The sequence below is a fragment of the Protopterus annectens genome, chromosome 9.part0, assembly GCF_019279795.1.
Source record: "Protopterus annectens isolate FY-2018-M chromosome 9.part0, PAN1.0, whole genome shotgun sequence".
Taxonomy (NCBI): domain Eukaryota; kingdom Metazoa; phylum Chordata; order Ceratodontiformes; family Protopteridae; genus Protopterus; species Protopterus annectens.
Window position 1 is genome coordinate 478927769 of NC_056743.1, and position 20217 is coordinate 478947985.

The following is a 20217-nucleotide window of genomic DNA, read 5'->3' on the forward strand; positions in this document are numbered from 1 at the left end:
CTTTGTTTGGGCTAAAGGAGAAGGAGACTTTGACCAGGTGTGAGCAAGGAGGAAAGACTCTGTCTGCCGTCGGAGTCCGTATTTCAACCCCCACTCGACCCTTTCCCAAAGGTCAGAGTGGAGGAAAGATGTGGTTCCGGAAAGCCCAAGGAGCCTTTCAAGACGCACGTGGAGAGCCCCCCTCCAGAGGCAGAGGAGGGGGTTTCAATGGAAGACGCCGCCTTTGTGGCAGAGGGGGGTTCGCAACACCAGGGTGACAGAGATCACTTCTCTGGTCAGTCCTACCAATGCTCCTGAAGGGAGGCCCGGCTGTCCTACTCTGGAGGCAGTCAGGGGTCGCTTATCATACCCAAAAGCCTGGCTAAATATAACAAATGACAGTTGGGTCCAAAGTATCATTTCCAGAGGGTATTTCATACCGTTCTCCACCCAGCCTCTTCCCGTCAAAAAAATCCCGGCCATTCCACCCAGTCACATGGGACAAGCAGCAATAGAGGTATGCCGATTGCTAGAAAAAAAAGAGTCATCCAGCCAGTCCCAACAGACCAGACCAGACAGGATTCGGAACTTACTCAAGATTCTTTTTGGTTCCAAAGAAAACAGGGGACTGGAGACGCATTTTGGATCTCAGCAGACTCAACCAATTTGTGAGAAAAGAGAAGTTCCAAATGGTCAGGCTATACTCCCATTTCTGGGGAAGGACAATTGGATGTGCTCGATTGATCTCAAGGATGCGTACTACCACGTAAAGATGGCCAGACCATCCAGAGATCACCTGCATTTCCAGCAGGGAGCCAATCATTATCAATTCCGAGCTCTGCCCTTTGGTCTCACTACAGCCCCCAGAGTGTTCACCAAGTGCATGGCAGTAGTCACGGCTCACCTGAGGCGTCTAGGATTCCAGGTGTTTCCGTATCTGGATGATTGGCTCCTTACCTCCACCATCAGGCATCAATTTCTTCAAGCTAGAGAGGCTACTCTGACACACTGCGATCGGCTAGGCATTACAGTCACCTTCGAAAAGTCTGCCTTGTTGCCATTGCAGCATATCGTTTTTATAGGGACAGAACTAGACACGTCAACCACCACTCTTCGCCTTCCGCCAGAAAGAATTTCTATTCTTCGCCAACACATCATGTCCCTGATAGCAAAGAACAGAGCACCAGCTGCAGAGGTATTGAAAGTTCTAGGATTGATGGCGGCAGCTATTTTAGCAATCCCGTTAGCAAGGATGCATATGAGAAACCTTCAATGGCTTCTATTCATGCAATGGTCTTACCAAGAACTTCCAGTGAGTCACATGATCCTGATTACGAATTCCTGCAAGAAGGATATTCAGTGGTGGTTGACATCTCTTCGTGTCACAATAGGATGTCCTTTCATGCTCCCCCCCCTCCATTTGCAACTGTGAACACGGACGCTTCCCTGATAGGGTGGGGGGGCTGCTTTTTCAGGGAAAGACTGCCCAAGGCACATGGACAGATCAAGACTCACATCTGCATATCAATGTCCTGGAGATGAGAGCAGTACTTCTAGTGTTGCAATACTTTCAGGACACTCTTCCTCTATGGACAGTTGCAATACAGACAGACACCATGTCAGTGGTCTGGTATCTGAACAAACAAGGCGGGACCAAGTATTATCCCCTTTGCCAAGAAGCCCTCAGAGTATGGCAGTGGGCACTGTCATCCCAGCGCTTTCTGTTGGCAATGCACATCCCAGGCAAATCCAACGTCATAGCGGACAGACTGAGCAGAGCAATTTTATTGCCCCACGAATGGTCCCCAAAACAAGAGATTGTGGACAGGATATTCTGCAAATAGGGTCAGCCTTCCTGCAACCTGTTCGCCAGTCACATCAACAACAAATGCAGAAGCTATTTTGCCCTGATTCCCATGCCAGGTCACTCCCCGAGGGATGCTCTTGTCCATGATTGGCCCCCGGGTCTCCTCTATGCATTTCCACCAATTCCCCTGATACCCAAATTCTTACAGAAAGCAAAGTCGCTGAGACGGACGATCATCCTTATAGCCCCTCATAGGCCTCGGCAGATTTGGTTTCCATTTCTTTACCATCACATTCTGGAAGATCCATGGATCCTGGACCCAGTTCTGGACTTGTTCACACATCTGTCAGGGGATCTTCATCCATCCTTGCAGACACTGAAGCTAACTGCTTGGCTGTTCCAATTCCCCGCATAGCCAGGCTTTATAATCTTTCCCATGACACTAGTCAGATTGTGTTGGCTTCCCATAAACCTTCCACTAGAAAATTATATCTTAGTAAGTGGAAAAGATTTTCCATTTGGGCTTCTTCCCACAACATTGACCCTTAATCAAGTGCCATTGTCTTCTATCTTACAATTCTTGACAGAAATCTTCAACAAAGGAGCAGCGGCTGCTATGGTGTGAGTGCAATTAGCTGCTATATCTAATTTTCATTTTTCGAGTTTCAAACCTGAAGTCTTCTGAAGCTAAGTGGGGATTCTTTTTTCTTGCTCTAACCGATGTCAGAAAAAGTTAACAATTGTCTTGCCTGCGTAAAGCAAATACCTCACAGAGATTTTCATTCTTACTGCGTCACCTTTTTAAGCCCAGACCACGACATCCCTCACTGTTGGTTTTGTGCCTTGTTTAACACCCAAACCATTCGTCGTCAGGCTATTTTTGTAACTAAATTCTTTCACTCTCATTCCCTGTATTCCGAAATGGCTTCGGTAAGCCATCCGACTACCGACCTTCTGAAAAAGTGCAAAGACAAAGACAGACTGCATATGTCAAAAACTGTCGACGACGCTTCCGTTAAGCTAGTCGCCAGTCTACCGGTACTCAGTGAGGTGCCTTTGCAGCCTCTGTTGCCCGCTTTCACAGATTCGCAGGCCTCTGCTAAGACCCATTCGGAGTCTGGTATGCCGCGAGATGCTTCTTTGACTATGGAACCTGCGGATGTCTCTACCTTGGATGAGTCCGGAGCCGCTGTGCAGGCACCGGCTTCTGAGGGTGTATTCCAATGTAAAGATATTTGTATTAAACCGGCAACTTCATTTTTAACTAAAACTACCGAGTTTCTCAGGCCCAGAGTTCGCACTATGCCTAGAAAACCGATGTCCAAAGCGCATGCTCAAGCTCCCATGCCACAAAAACAAATGCTTAGAATGGTTGAAGACCTTATTACTCTAATTAGGGGAACCAAACTGCAAAGTGGAAAAGCACTCGAAAGTACACCAATAAATCCCAAAAGAGTGCTTGAGGCGAAGCAATAACTAACGAGGTATATCCAAACCGTTTATTTGAAGTACTCACAGAACAGCCGAAGCAAACATAAACGCCTTTACGCAAGTAAATGTGTAAAGGCGTTTGTTTGCTTCGGCTGTTCTGTGAGTACTTCAAATAAACGGTTTGGATATACCTCGTTAGTTATTGCTTCGCCTCAAGCACTCTTTTGGTGATTTATTGGTCTAACTAGGGAAAGCCAGCCTTCCCCTGCTAAAAGACAAAGAATTGAATTTCCTTCTGATTCTACAGACCAGGAGTCCGATGACTCTGACCCTTCTGATTACCAGGACATACCCTTATCTACCTATGAGGATTCAGATGCAGAGGAATCCATTTCTTCAGTCTCCCCTCCAGAGGATTTTTTCTTTTGGTGAAACCTTGCATACCTTAAGAGACCATTTCCACTGGGAATGCCAGGACTATTCTCAGTCCAAAAAGAGACTCAGGGAATTTTTAGATTTGCCTCAGCACAGGCCTTAGCTATACCCCCTATCCTGGATATTGTAGATGATGTTTTCATGGAATCCAGTCTTACTCCTGACACTTTACCACCAGCTCCTAGAAAACCTAACAGGTACTACAGAGTACCTGACTCTCTCAAATTTATTTTTAAGAATCCTACTGCGGATCCAGAAACCATTTCCCAGGGACCTAAAGGCATTAAGGCTACTACAGCCAAAAATCCTACCCCTTCAGACAGGAATTCTAGAACTTTAGACAGATGGGGTAAGAAGGTATATACCTCTGCAACTCTTGCCATCAGGGCTTTGAATTGCCAGTTTCACATGTTGAAGTACCAGCAACATATTATGGAACTAATTAAACAAAAAATGATGTTACTGCCAGATTGTTCAGAAAATAAAAATGTACAAGAGTTAATTCATTCTGCAAACCAAGTTAGTAAGCATACTTTGCAGTGTGGGTTTGATGCCTTAGAAGCATCTTGCAGGGCTGCTGTCACTGGGTCTGTACTGAGAATGTATGCTTGGCTGAAGGAACAATTCTTGCCAGACTATGTCAAAGCAAAATTACTAGATGCTTCATTAAATCAGGATCGTTTGTTTGGCACAAAAGCAGAAGAAGTTTTTAAAAAGATGGAAGAAAAAGCTAAATCTATGCAAACTGTCAAAGATTTCTTACAGGTGCAGCCACCTAGATTCAGTAGGCATTGGCCTTCAAAAAACTGGTCCTTTCCAGTCCCTCCCAGGCCTTCTCAGTCCACACCCAGGGGAAACAGACCACCAAGACTACAGTCTCAGGTTATGCAGTGATCTAAACAATGGAGTGTTCCCACCTCAAAAACAGGGAGTGGTAAGCCACCCCTTATGGAAAATGTTCACAATGACTTTCCAATTATCCTTCTCAGCCATGCCCAAGTACTTGTACCCCTAGGAGGAAAACCCGCTCTTCATGCAAAAAAATGGATGTCCATTACTCAGGACCGATGATTTCTAAACACTGTATCCCAGGGATACATATTCTACTTCTACTCACTGCCAACTCCAAGCGGTTTGCCAGACGACCTTCCAAACCAGTGGGCAGAGGCTCAGAAGCAAGTACTTTCCCTTCTCCATATCAGGGCTATTCAACCTGATCCAGTAGAACAAAGGGGGCAGGGTTTCTACTCCAGACTGTTCCTGGTGCCCAGAAAAGAGAGCTGTTGACACCCTACCCTGGATCCATCAATTGTCAACACCTTTCTGGTGATCCCAAAATTCAAAATGCTTACACTGCAACAGCTTCTTCCTATGCTAGCCAAGGATGCCTAGTTAGTCACCCTAGACTTAAAATAAGCCTATCTGCACATCCCCATAAAGGAGTCTTGCAGGACATATCTACGTTTCAGGGCAGGCTTTATCTCTACTATTCCCTTTGGCTTATCTACTGCGCCCAGAGTATTCACAAAGTGCCTGGCTCCAGCCATTGCATACTGCAGGCAGAGAAATATTCAAATTTACCCATACTTGGACGATTGCCTAATTCAGGCAGACAGTCAGGAATTGCTGCTTCAGCACCTGGCATTTGTAAAAAGACTTCTAACTTCACTGGGATACATCCATAGCCGGCCTTAGGCATAGGCCAACTAGGCAGCTGCCTAGGGCGCCGCTGTAGCAGGGGCACTTTTCCAGTATTTATTTGGTGTAGGTAGACCAGGATGGGGGCACCAGATGGTGTGGTAGGGGGTGCCGTGGAGCCCTTTTGCCTAGGGCACCAGTTGACCTAAGGTCGCTCCTGGATACACCATCAACAAAAAGAAATCACAACTGGTGCCCAGCCAACAAACTGTATTCCTGGGAGCAAGTTTGAACACAACTTCCCAGATGGCATTCCTTACTCCAGAAAAGCAGGTCCCTTTGACAAACTATTTCAAACTAATGGCCACCAAAACCCAGCTATCTGCAAGGAAAATACTGCAAGTCCTAGGGTTCATAGCCTCATGCATTCTGCTAATTCCATATGCAAGACTGCATATGATGAAACTTCAATGATACTTAAAAAGTCTCTGGTGTCAACATTCTCAAGACCTGGAAACAGTGATTCATATCATACCTTGGCTAAGGGCAGAGTCCCTTTGGTGGGCAGAGGCATGCTACCACAACAAGGGACTTCCTTTCACTCAACCCCTCGCCACCCAAACCCTGACAGCAGACGCATTAGACTATGCATTGGGGAGGCTCACATGGTAGGCAAATGGAGACCAGAACAAATTCTCCTGCATATCAATCAAAAAGATATGCTAGCTGTACAGAATGCTCTGATAGCCTTCAAATACCTTATCCTTCCAGGACAGCTCCTGATAAAGACAGACAACGCCACAGTTATGTGGTACATAAACAAGCAGGGGGGTACTCATTCTTACCCACTCTGCAGGCTAGCCATGGCCCTGTGGAACACAGCCTTGAGCAACCAAGTGCACCTACAAGCTCAATTCCTGCCAGGCAAGCAAAATTCACTGGCAGACGACTTAAGCAGAAATCTGCTGGACCCTCACGAGTGGAAACTGGAACCCAACTCATTCAAACTTCTTACCCAGAGGTAGGGAACACCGGAGGTGGACCTTTTTGCCTCCCCCCAAAGCCACAAATTGAGCAAATTTTGCACCAGGAACCCACACAGCAGAGCCTGGAAGGTGGATGCCCTATCCTTTACATGGAAAAAACTCTCAATGTATGCCTTTCCTCCTCTGCCCCTCCTCTCAAAAGTACTACTCAAGATCAAACAGGACAAACCAAGGGCAATCCTTATTGCACCAGACTGGCCACGCCAGCACTGGTACCCACTCCTATACAGTCTGACAGCAGTGCCAACCTGGCACCTACATTAGACACCTGTCCTGCTGTCTCAGCAGGAGGGACAGATTTTGCATCCACGGCTGCAAACCCTAAACCTTGCAGCCTGGCTTATTCCCTGAATACGCCACCAGCATCCCTCAGCAAACAGGTGCTGGACGTCATCCTTGAGACCAAAAGGCCTAGTACAAGGAAATCCTATGCTGTAAAGTGGAAAAGATATTGTTCTTGGAGTCAGTCTCAAGGAAAGGACGCAGCTGTGCCCACCTTACCTCAAATCCTTGATTACCTGGCAGAGCTGCTCCACAGAGGCCTATCCTTCTCATCCATTAAAATTTATGCCTCTGCCATCTCAGCTCATTATAATACTGAGCTACCTCTCTTTTCTCACCCTCTCATCAAACAGTTCCTGATAGGAGCTAACAATTTAAGGCCCCCTAGGAGAGCTCCCACCCCGGCCTTGGACCTTAACTTTGTACTGGAGAAGCTCACACTTCCCCCTTTTGAACCTGCTGCTTCAGCAGAGTTAAAATTCCTCTCTTGGAAAACAGCCTTACTTCTAGCTATTACTTCAACAAGAAGAGTGGCTGAGTTACAGGCACTAATGGCGGTGGAGCCCTTCATTATTTTCCATGCTGACAGGGTTTCCCTCAGAACTAACCCATCCTTAATGCCCAAGGTGGTATCCAGTGTGGCTTTAAACCAGTCTATCCATTTGCCAACCTTTTTCCCTAATCCTCAGAATAAAAGGGAAATGATCCTGCACTCTCTGGACATGCACAGACTGCTCAGGTGCTACCTTGCAGGACTAGACCTTTCAGAAAATATGACCAGCTACTAGTCAGCTTTGCTACAGGGACAGATGGCAAGGCCATTTCAAAGCAAACCATTTCCAAATGGATAGCACACTGCATCCATTTCTGCTACAAGCACCATGGAAAACCTACCCCTCAGGGGATCAGAACTCATTCCACTAGAGCTACTTCAACCTCTACAGCATTTCTCAGGGGAGTCCCTACCAGTAGCATCCTGGAAGCTGCAACTTGGACTTCTGTACACACCTTCACCAAGCATTGCCACTTACCTATTTTTTCTAAATCCAGAGCTGGATTTGGTACAGCAGTCTTACAAGGCCTGCTAGCCAGCCCTAACACTTCTTGACTGCCTCCACCCTTCCTCAGCTTTGGGAATCAACCTAAATGTGATGACTGCAACAGTGAAACACGAAGAACATACACTTACCATAAATGTAGATGTTCGAGTGTATTCACTGTTGCAGTCCTGGTTTTCCTCCCTCCAGCCCCCTGGCTTTCTCTATCCTTTCTGCCTATCCTCTTTATGGCCATCTTTTATGGCAGGAGTATTTACTTTTTACTGAAGGTGTTCCACACCATGTAATAGCTTCCTATTTTGGGGGCTCCTGACATCTGGGGGCAAGAAAAACTGATGTAATGGTGTAGGCTGCATGTTTTATACCCCTGACGACCTGACGTTATGGAAGACGTGACAGCATCCGACCCAGAAATCCCAAGACTCTGGTATTCGGGCCGACTGAGGGCTACCTGCAGGCAAATAAACCAAGTGCGATGACTGCGACAGTGAATACACTCAAACATCTACATTTATGGTAAGTGTACACAACTGTACTTTCACCACAGATAGGTCATTTGGTAGCCAGTTCGCCAGTCTAAAGGCTTATCTTCAAAATTATGCAAAATGATTTTCATGTTTGGACATTACAATATGGTGTATTTATTTATTTTGTTTCTGTGACAGCTGAGTCTTCATTAAAATATATTATATTTAGGTATCAACAGACCTTAATGGCTACGCTACTTCGAGAATTTCACAGTTCACCTTTATATTTTAAACTGTTGGCATAAGTCCATTAAAACCTTTACATCTAAATGACCACATATAATATATTAATGTCGTACTAATTCAGACTAAAAGCTATAAATGGCATTTAAATGATAAAGTGTATTGGACACTGCAAAATTCAGGGCTAGGGCTATACCTACACAAGGTGCAGTTGGCTAAACAAGTACAGTTTGTGGATGTCCATCTGCCAGGAAAAGACAACCCCTTGAGTCACAGGTAAAAGTTATTCTGCAGACACCATTACCTTATGCTGTAACTGAACTAAAATTCTGAAATTAGTTAATTTCTTACTGAAGTTCAGTAAAAACTATACTGCACAAATACATCCTTTGTGTTATATGTTTAAAAAGGTAAAACAAGACAAAAAAGGTGTTTAAAAAGTCTAAAACTGCTTTACTGGTTGCTTCTGATTGTTGTCAGGAATTTCCCATTTAGGTTCATGTGTCAGATTCTGCTGTGATAATCATTTAGTATTCCAAGACTTGTAACTGCAACACCTGGAATAGCCAGACTAAATGAGCAAAAATGTGAACTTGTATTAACCAAGTCTAAGATTAATCTTTAAAATATTTCCTTTCCTTTTCTCCAATGAATGGCAGTCTTGGAGTTGGTTCATTTTGTATAATTTTAGGGGACGTTGGGAGTTTGCCCCCCCCACCCCCATTAGGGATGAACTTGGGACTTGCCACTTTAAAAAAATTACTTTAAAGGAAGAGAAGTTGTGTTGTGTTTGCTGCTGTCCTACATTTTTGTTTGTAATTCCAGTACTTGTAGTCACACGTTGCAGGATTACAGTAGGGAGCCCTTTGCTATTTCTGCTGTGGTATTGTATTGCTGGCCCAAACCACACACAATTATGTATACTCTGTTATATCATTTAAGGTATTTTAGGTGCATGCTTACATCCATAAAAAAGAGCTATACTGATTGCATAAAATGTTTTAAAAGTACATTGTACAGTTAATCAGGGCATGGTAGAAATTCTACCTGTTATCCTACAGATATCTCATAAAGTTATTTCTCACTAGTACACAGAGAGAAATCAATTCCCAAAATGTAAGCCACGTGGCTAGTAAATTAAAAAATAAATTAAAATAAAATAAAAAAAATGTTTCCTAGTACAACTTATGCTGTCTAATTGACAGTCACACAATGTCCCTACTAATGTCCCTTTCCAGCTGACTGTAATCCACCTCTCTTTTATGCATCCAGTATTGGCATGACAAAACGTTTGTGATGGGTATGGATTTACTTTCCTCACAAGGATCAGTTATGCAAATTTAAATTGCCAGGGGAACATATCTCCTTAAAAGTGATAGATTGTCAGTGGACCACCTATTTTTGGATTTTTGGATTATTAAATGTTATATATATATATATATATATATATAATTGATTTGGAATTCCAGAGAGATTTCATGTACATTATCATTTGCAGGTGGCAGTAATTTTAGCTTGAATGGATAGGATTCTAAATGAAAATCCAGTAATGTGCTTATATTTACAACTATGTTAATGCCAATGTAAATTTTTGTCTAAATATTTCACCATTGTGATATATATATTTAGTTGTATGGTCTGGCCTCACTGACCGTGATCATGCCTGGAAAGGGTCATTGGAACAGTTCACCCATATGGTTTGCAAATGTTAAAGAAATAAGAAAGAAATGCATTCCACCACAGTTGATTAAAAGAGAAAAGCATAAGACTGTACTTCCATTACTGTTTCTCACCTTTTTTATGTTTGTGCTGTTCAGGTGATTTATCATTTATTATATCCTGAACTGGGTGTTTTTGTGCCTTGTATCCAGTCTCATACTCCAAGGTTGAAATGAATTGGTCACAATCTGCCTATGAGATCATGGTCCTTTTGTGGCTAGTGATATTACAGTGCTGAGTGTGGCATTAATAAACTGGGAAACAGTGTCATCCAGTTAGAGTTTATTAAAAAAAAAACATCTTTATTGACTCATCATATTTTAAACTAACTGTAACATGAGTTTATATAATTAATGTGAAGGAAACAAACTGGACTAGCACTTCCCATAGTTTTTGTCATGTAGTATGCATACATGCCTCTTTTTAACAATTTTTATTCACTATAGCTTTACATAAATTATTCAATTCCTACCTTCCCATAAACCTCACTTCTTCACCTTTAAATTATTCAATTCCTACCTTCCCATAAACCTGACTTCTTCGCCTGCCCTGCTGCGAACTCTGGGAACTGAAGACTAGTCAACTTTACATGTCTGATCTGTAAATTTGGCTTTGTCAAAGGAAGATCATGCCTGCTAAACACTGTTAATTTTTTTGGGAGGGTCACACAAGCTGTAGGCAGTAGTCATGCTGTTCATATAACATATCTTGATCTGGCCAAAGTACCATATCTGGAATTATAGGGAACCTGTCAACATTAAACATAAATCTTTATGTAATGAAATGGATAGCCATCTGGCTGAAAAACAGATCTCACATAGTTTCTGTGGCAAGTGTCGTCTCACATCATGCTATGGTGACCAGTGGAGTTTCCCAGGGATTTGTACTGTTTGACATATACTTTTATAGAATTAGTTTACTGTGCCTCTGTCACTACTAGACAGAGGCACAGTAAACTAATTCTATTATGTAAGGGGGTCTTCACTGTGTCACTACTAGACAGAGGCACAGTATTCTAAATCTATTCTGAACACTTTTGTACCATTACATGGGGTGGCGAAAGCCACATCACTATGGCTAGGCTTATAAATGACCCAGGGCAGATAGCCTAGTACTAAACTATGAAACTATGAAACTATATCAAAAGTGATAAGCAGTACATCTGGCTAATGAAATTTGCACAACTGCAAACTGGATGTAATTGTCAAAACCCCCTGTAATATCTGTACAATACAGAAAGACTTTGCACTAGTTAATACTTGGTGTATGGATAAATGGGCATAAATTGAATGCTAAAAAGTGTAGTACTGTCTCTTTCAGAAAACAGAAATTGCCCATATCATACAGTATAGATAACACACGTACCCTTATTAAATGAAAAAGTAGTCAGGGACCTGGGCACCTGGGTGGATAACAATGTCTTCTTTGATCATCATGTGGGAGCTCTAGTCAGAAAATCCTTCTGCTTTGCACAATTAAAAGCCAGAAATTTTATTTCTAGATTTGGATGTGTTATCATTCCCCTATACTCAGCACTGATCAGACCAATTATGGAGCTTAGCACTCCGTTTTGTATGTACCTCACATGTGTCTGCAAACTAGAAAAGGCTTAGAGGTTCCTAACTAAAAAGTTCTCTGGTCTTAAGTCACTAGCAAAGATTGGAAGTTCTGTCCCTGCGCTTTCTGTTATAGCCTATTGATGTGCCTCGCTTACCATGCCATCAAAGAGTTGGTGGTCCTTGAACTCCTATATCTTTGCAAGTCAAACTGCTCAGCTAACACTAGGACCACAGACCTGAAACTCCTTCAACATATAAACAGAGCATAATAGATTCATCACCCAGCTCTTTCCTGTTTTCTGGAATAAACTTCCTCTGCATGTTAAGCAATGCAATTCAGTATCTTCCATAGTATTTAAGATAGGGATAGTCTAGTTCTTAAAGCAATTAAATATAAACTTCTTAAATAAAGACACTGCCCACATCTGCTCAATAAACTGTGCATCAAAACACCCAACTACTCTCGCCACAACTCTCCTCCTCCTTTTATTCTTGCTATGAGTGATCCTTCCCTAAACCTAATCCAGCTTGCTGTAAATCTCTACTTGAACCCATTACACTGGCAGATAATTTTGTCTCATTCAAGAAGTCACTTCATTCCCACCTGCTTGAACAAAACATGTGTACTTGCTTCAGAGACACTGGTTAATATGTTTTCCACTCTCTCTGCTACCTCATCTCCTGCTCTGTATACTTTTATTTCATTGTCATCATTACTCTTGTGTATTTCCCCATATCTTCAAGTCTTAGTAGTTTATAGGTTCATAGCTTCATAGGTAGGTACTAGGCTATCGGCCCTGGGGCCTATATAAGCCTAGCCAAAAAGGTTCTCACTTCTTCCTCATAGTTTTCCACTCAAGGGCCAAGGAGTAACTTAGCTCTGACAAGTGCTTTACAGAAATAAAGTTCTTGACTGTGTATGTGGTTGTTCTGTTATTAACTTTATAACAATCCATAGTATGGTGTGCTCAACTTTTGTCTGTGCTATCGTAAACAAACTCTCATGATTGTATCATCCTGTATTATGTTTGGGACTTTTATTAGCATATGTTCTTTACACTAAATATTAAGTTTTAAGTTTAAATCTTCCTTTTGTATTTAATGTATTTTGTAAGTATCTGTTTTTTGCGTTACACCTGTTTTTTCAATGTATTTCAACATTTATTGTGTTTTTACATATGTATCTTGTTTTGGCCACCTTGGGTCATGACTGAAAAGGGTCCTCAGACCAGTCCAATTGGATGGTTAACAAACATTAAATACATAAGTAAATAATACATTACAATGTGGTTAGATTTCTGGTGAGATTTCTGCAAGGTATGCTTCAATGGATCTTTCTTGGATTTACTTCTGCTGTATTGTAGAATATACTTCTTGTATGTGGAAATAAGCAAGTTATAATTACATTTCATTGTGGCTAAAAAGATGAGCAGGGGGATTCAATAAAGTCTAAATGATCATTTTTCAGTGTGTGTGCATCATGGCTCGATGTGCACACAGCGGTGGAAAGTTTTAAATTCAGTAAGCACCATGTAGTGGCGCACACCACTGCATAAACAAGGTAAACACCACAGCATGCTAATTACTGCATAAGCAGCTGAATTGCATGCTAATTAACCAAGCCAATATGTTTTAGCTATTCATCAAGCTATAAACCATCCTTGTAGAGTCAGTGTTGGTTTTTACTGCAGATTCAAAATCATTTGGAATACAGACACAGAAAGGAGTCTACATGGACAGACTTTTAGGGGCTGCTGCTTTAATTCATTTGTATGTGCTACAGGCTGAAGCCAATGCTGCTGATGCTAATACATCTAGGCTGAGAAGGAGAGGAGTTTTCAGGCTCCATTTAACTTTTCATAGCCTACATGATGTGGAAATTGTGGAGCACTACAGGTTGGACAGGGACACACTACAGGAACTCTGCGACCTCTGCCGTCCTCAACTCAGAGCCAGAACTGACTGAGGGGGAACCCATCCCAGTGCAGACAAAGGTATGTGTATCATTTAGAATCTTAGCTACATATACCTTTCAGAGAGCAACAGGGGACATGCTGGGGATGTCACAGGCATCAGCATCTGGGATCTTTCACCAATTCCTGAATGTTATGCTAAAACATGCCAGTGACCACATATATTTCCCTGTAGGTCTGAGGAGAGGACCAGAAATATGCAGGAGTTCTACTATGTAGCACACCACCCTGAAGTACTGGGTGCCATAGATTGCACACATGTAGAAATTAAGGTACCACCCGGGAAACAGGGTAAGGTCTACATTAACAGAAAGGGCTACCACTCTATCAAATGCCAAGTTGTGTTTAATGCCAAAGGAATAATCCTGAACATGTGTGCTGGCAAACCTGGCAGTTACCAAGACTCACACATCTGATACAGTTTAGATATCCCACAGGGGCATTTACTGAGGAATGCAGGTTATGCACTGGAACTATGGCTGATCAGAAATGCACTCACACTCAGAAGAACGCCATAATGAGGCACACACTCAAACAAGAAATATCATAGAGCGTGTGTTTGGACTGCTGAAGTCATGGTTCTGGTGCCTTGATACAGTTGGGGAACCCTGCAGTACAATCCATGGACATGTACAGAAATATTCACAGTATGTCCCATACTGCACAGTATAATCCTGAGAAAACAGCTTCATCAGGATCAGTAAGGGGCACACATACCACCATCAATGCCAAGGTCACAACAATGACAGGCATATGAGTCACAGGGGGAACCACCAGCTGCTGTGAGTGTAGGCAGACATAGGCGTGTTCAGTATGCCCTTGCATTGGCTAAGAGACAACACACAGTGAACTCACTCACCACCTAGGAGCCTAAAACCTTCCTCCTACTCACATACTATACTAGCATTGATGCCAGGCAACTCACACAACCTTTATCTCCCCAAGTGTTGGCTGTGTACTGCTTGCATCAGACGGAGTCAGCCCTGAACTAAACCTGTGTCAACTGCTGCATTTACAAGGTAAGTCCTGAACCTGGAGTGTATTGTTTAATAATATGACTGAGTGGCATATCCTTGTATTTCATTACTTGGTCTGGTAAGCTAGTAAAAGGTGGGAGATCTGTACAGAACTTACCTTAACATGTGACAGCAGAGACTTCTTTTACTTGTGTCCATTACTAAGTAGTAGGCCTCAGGCATCAAAGATTCATGCAGTCATACTTCTCAGAAGTACTGATGATCACTGCATGCCCTCAGTTTAGCAGCATATGTTTGTACGAAAAATGATTAAAGAGAGAAGTTAGAAAGTAATGATACACATTGCAGTTTCTGATGTCACAACCCTAACAAGATCATTTACTATAACGGTGGGAAATTTTGATGGTTTTAAATGTCTTAACTTTCCAAGGCCAATATAAGTCAAAGGTACAATTACAAGTTCAACACCATAAATACAGATATAATTAGCACTAAGTTAGCTATGCACCCTGAGCACCAGACACAAAGCTTTTGTATCCCTGAATCGAGAACAGGGGTATGGCACAGTTATCACTTGCACAGGGTGTTGTGGGGGGGGGGCAGGGAGCCTAGGTTGGTGAGTGTGTGTGAGTAAGAAAGAGAAGGAGGCAGACATGGATAAACCAACAAATGACCAGTGAGACAAAATGAGTAACTGTTGTGTGCGTCTTTTGGGGTCATCTAGGTGAAATTGGTGTGTCTGTGTGTGTCTCTACATGAACACAGCCAAGATGTGTGCTGGATCTACATCTTGGTGTGTTGGACAGGTGTGAGCCATGTATAGTAGAGGTGGGAGTTCATCACTGTCACCCCAAACCACGGGAACTGGGTCTGCCAGGAGTTGCACTGGCACCTCCAAGCCCAAGGTCAAATGCAGTGCTTCTGCCTGAGTGTATCTGATGTCTGCTGGATGAGCTCCCTTCATGGGGATGCCCAGGACCACATCCCCATGACCTGCCTTGCCTGCGTGTGCACAACACACTCACTGACGGAGCCTGGAAGTACTGCCACTGTGGTAGTTTGATCAGGCATGGCCATGTTGGTTGAGAGCAGATGATGTGGCTGACCTACTCCCACGAGGATGCCGTTCCCCTCCCAGCAGATGTTCCATCACATACACCCCTTGTTCCAATATGTCTGTCATCCAATCCAATGAATTGGCAACATGGTTGAGGCAGTCATGCATGTCAGACTATGCCACATCCACAACCCTGAGCATTTGTCTAGATCACCTATGGGAATGTGCCTGTGCCTCCATGATGGCCCTAAACATACATTGAGTGTCAAGGGAAGAGACATCTGTAACAGGTGTAGGAGGGACAGTAGGCCCTCTCTATGCACCCCTATCAGTCCTCCACCATGGCATCTTGCCCACACTTTGGCTATGACCAGACTCAACAGGCACTAAAGCTGCAGTAGCCACACTTCCCTGATCAATCTCCTCACCCTCCACCTGTCCAATATCTGTTGGCTCACTGGATTGGGTAGGTGTAGGCCTACTGGCTGTGCCTGATGGCAATGTAGGGTATAGCTGTATGTCAACCTCAGAATCAAATTCAACCTCTGCACTCTCCTAACTGTGCCTCACTTTGGCCACCATGATCACCAGAGTCAGGTGGCACAGGGGGCCCACACTCCCATTGTCATAATCACCTGTGATAAAAGGCAAAAAACACAAGAATAAATTAATACCTACACTATTATAGTGCAATACATGCTAACAAACTAACAGTGCTGCCACTATTACAGACAGTACAGCAATACACACAACAGGCCTGAGATCAATATCACCCACTACAATATTTATTTAAATTGCTCCACAGTACTGACATAAAATGTTTTGCCTTATGTTCTGCGAATGAGATACTCCCCTGTAGTCCAGACAGTCCTGGAAGATGTTAAACAAGAGGTAAAGGCAACAGCACAATTAACAGTAACACAAGGGGTAATACATTTACCCCTTTATCTGTCCATTAACTATAATTTCAACAGGAATGTGGCTGACTGTAGCAATCTTCAATACCCCCCAAAAGACATGTGACACAGAATTAACATTAATTTCAATAGTTTTACTATACAGCAGTTTTGAACTGTTCAGCTAACAAAGCCTACCCGGACGTTCCTCCTGCGATGTGCTTGCTGTCTTGGAAACTGTTGATCTGACGTCCAGGACATGCTATACTGCACTCTCCTGGGAGCTGTCTGGATCTCTGATTTTGTCCAAGAACTCTTCATGGGGGGTTAGTGGTGGTTCCCTAGCAGGCCCTCACCCCATTAACCATCTTTTCACAGCCTACTGCAGCTGCTTCTCCTCTGTGCATGATCATGTCAGTGGTGCTCCTGCTCGTATGACCTGCTGTGGCCACCCATGGCATTGACATCATCCACAGTCTGCCACCATATTTGCATCCTATGTGATATATCTCCCAGTCCCCTTTTGAGCAGAAAAGCACCATGTTGGCTAAAGCCATTGACAATCACTTGGTTCTCTTCATCGTTGAAGGGGGGTCTCTGTGGATTGACACACTCGTAAGTGTCCTAAAAGACAATGGAAGAATAATACACATAAGTATCACATAACTACAAAATAACTGTTTCCAGATAAAACAGAAAAGGTACTCGGTATTACCCACTGGAGAAACATGAAACAGTATAGAGATGTGAAAGGTTGTGTTCCTTAACATCCAACCTGCCGTTTATTTGTTGGCAACTGCATGTGGTATTATCTCCACTTAATATCCTCACACATTTTAGGGCTGTAGAATGGCTTACACACTGCATGTCTCAGATTACTGCTCAGATGAATGAAGATTGACCAACAAACACAGAAATGTAAGGCAGAGCTGTATGTTTGCAAGCCACTGCTCTCCAACAAACATCTAATCCCATCTTACCTGTGTTTCTTGTCTCTGTCCCCCCACCTTTCCTCCTCACCCTATTAAACCTCCTTACAACTTTTTTTCTCTCCTCTCACCCCCTACATCTTTCCTTTCTATATCACCTTCCACTTTTTTTCTCTTAAATTGCTTAATATAACACATCTAATTTTTCCCCAATAACCTAACTTTTTACTTTCGCTTTTACTTCTACCCTCTTTACTCCTTTCTTTTGCATTAATATTGCTGATCACTAATCACTAGATCCTTTAATCTCCAGAACCATCAGAAGTTTTATTTTTCAAAAAAAAAATGCAAAATTACATTATCAACCTACTATTGTACTTTATACATGTATTCAGTTTCTTTAAATGTTATTCAAATGAAATGTACTGTTCTGTTATTGTCAATTTTAAAACATTGTGGAGCTTTTCTCCCTGGGCCTCTGCTGAAAATGTCTCTTTGACCCAGTCAGACTTTCCCGGTTACCAAATGTAAATAAATACATAAATAAATAATCGTGACAGGTTGTGTGATCACTAGGTGCACTACATCCAAAACTACTAAATGTACAAAAATACTTGTATGTTTTGATATCACTGTAGATGCTGTTGAAGTTGGTTGTTTGCATATTGGGTTAAGTTTGCAAAGCAGTTTGTTTGGCCAAGACTGATAAGGCATCCATCCTGTGTTTTGAAGGTGCATTGGAGTGGGTTCAACTCTAGATGTATACTAACATTTTCTAGTGTGCATGTCACAGGTTGCTTTTCCACATTTCAGCTACCACACTCTTTCCTCTCTCTTTTTGTTTAATTTGCCAGTGTTTGCACACCGCTTCGTGCAAACATGGGAAATGGAGAAAAATGAATGACAGGTTTGGGTGTGCTTATCCAGTTGGTGTGAAGGACATCAGTGTGCAGACTGGCCCACCCAAGAAGCAGACAGGACCCACACAGCTAAAAATAGAAACCGAATGCATTCAGTTAATACTATTGGGCCTCATGCAAACCTGCTAAGCGACATTGCACTGCGGTTAACAGCAAGACCTTCAGAATGATTAGAAAAATAGGGAATGTCATGTAACTAATTCTGTGGCAGTAGGTGTAAGTGTAGGGCTGGAGTACAGATGGTCCTGGGTTCTAGTACAGGGTGTGCAATCTTTGTTTTACTGTTGTGATATTGCAGTTTGTAGCAAGCTCTGCAACATAGACAGGTGTTTTCTCAACCATCTTGTGGCAACAGATGTAAGTGTAGGACTACCACAGACATGGTCCTAGGTTCAAACATGGCATAGTCCATACATTTTACTTTTGTTCCACTTCCCATTATGTATTATCACATTATTATGAAATGTATGACTGTAGGTATACTGCATACTATAGTCCTCTATATTTCTGCTATCTGGACTGGCATAGCCTTCATATTTGCCTAACACATATACACAATTGCCTGTATATCCAGTAACCCACATAATTGCAACTGTATTTATGTAATTTCTCACTCTTGCCACTGTTGTGCACCGCTTACTATCGAGCAAACACGGTGCTTGGAGATGCTCACTACCGAGCACCATGTTTGCATGATGGTAAGTGCTGTGCAACATTTTCAGACAGTGTGCACACTCCCAGTCAACATGATAACTGGAATTGACAGGTAACCATCAGTCTCCATTGCCTTTGATCCGTAGTGGACATGGCAGCCGTTCATGGAAAGGGTGTGATATTTAGGTGCAGAGATGGGGTATCCAAGAGTCCAAAATTTTTATTTGACTCCTAGTGAAATGCAACAGTGCCAGGCTGTTGCAGGGGTACTATTTTGGCTCCCAGTATAAATCTGAAACTTGGGCTAGTTTGGCACTGGCTGTATCTAGTGCGACCGGTGTCCTGTGCATTGGATGAACCAAGTTGGCATCAATTTAGTGACCTAAATCGGAAGAAAGGGATACCCTTGATGCTTGGATCAAGGAATTTAGGACTGCAGACATCCCACAGATGCGTAAGTATCAACTACAGAGTACTTGTAAGACATTTAAAAGCTGAATATAGGCACGACTGATGTTCATACTGGTATTCTGTTCTGTTCTGCTTTTTCTACAGCTGCCGTGGAAAGGGAGGTTAATGCAAGAACCCATGGAGTCAGACTGGTGAATATGAGGGAAGCATGTGGTATGTATGCAGCAGAATAGTAGTGTTATTGTAGCTTTAAAAGTTAGAGATAGCTTTTTTATATTTTATAGAGTTGTATTAAATTGAACATGCATATCTCAACTGTAAAAGAGAGTCTGCATGCATTAGTCTGTAGCACAAACCAAGAGTACAATATTAGACTTTAGTCAGAGCTTGTGGGTTCAAATACCACACCTCCCAACTATACAATACTGCTAATTCTTCAATTATGTGTAACTTAAAAAGTTTAAAGTAAAAGCTGTATACCAGTGGCACACATGTTTTGCTGTAAACCATAATATGTATAATTGGAACACATATATGTGCAATATATGCACATGTCAAAGAGTACTTGCTGCAATCTGTAGTATAGTGCACATCTGTTAGCAGCTGGTATCTTAAAATTAAAAGTTATTTGTTAGAAGGTGCTAGTCTTAAGAATAAAGGTTAAGCTAATAGAGTCAAATGATTGTATTAATGCATTGTATGTTTTATTTGAAGGTACTAATCTTATCTCTTTTTG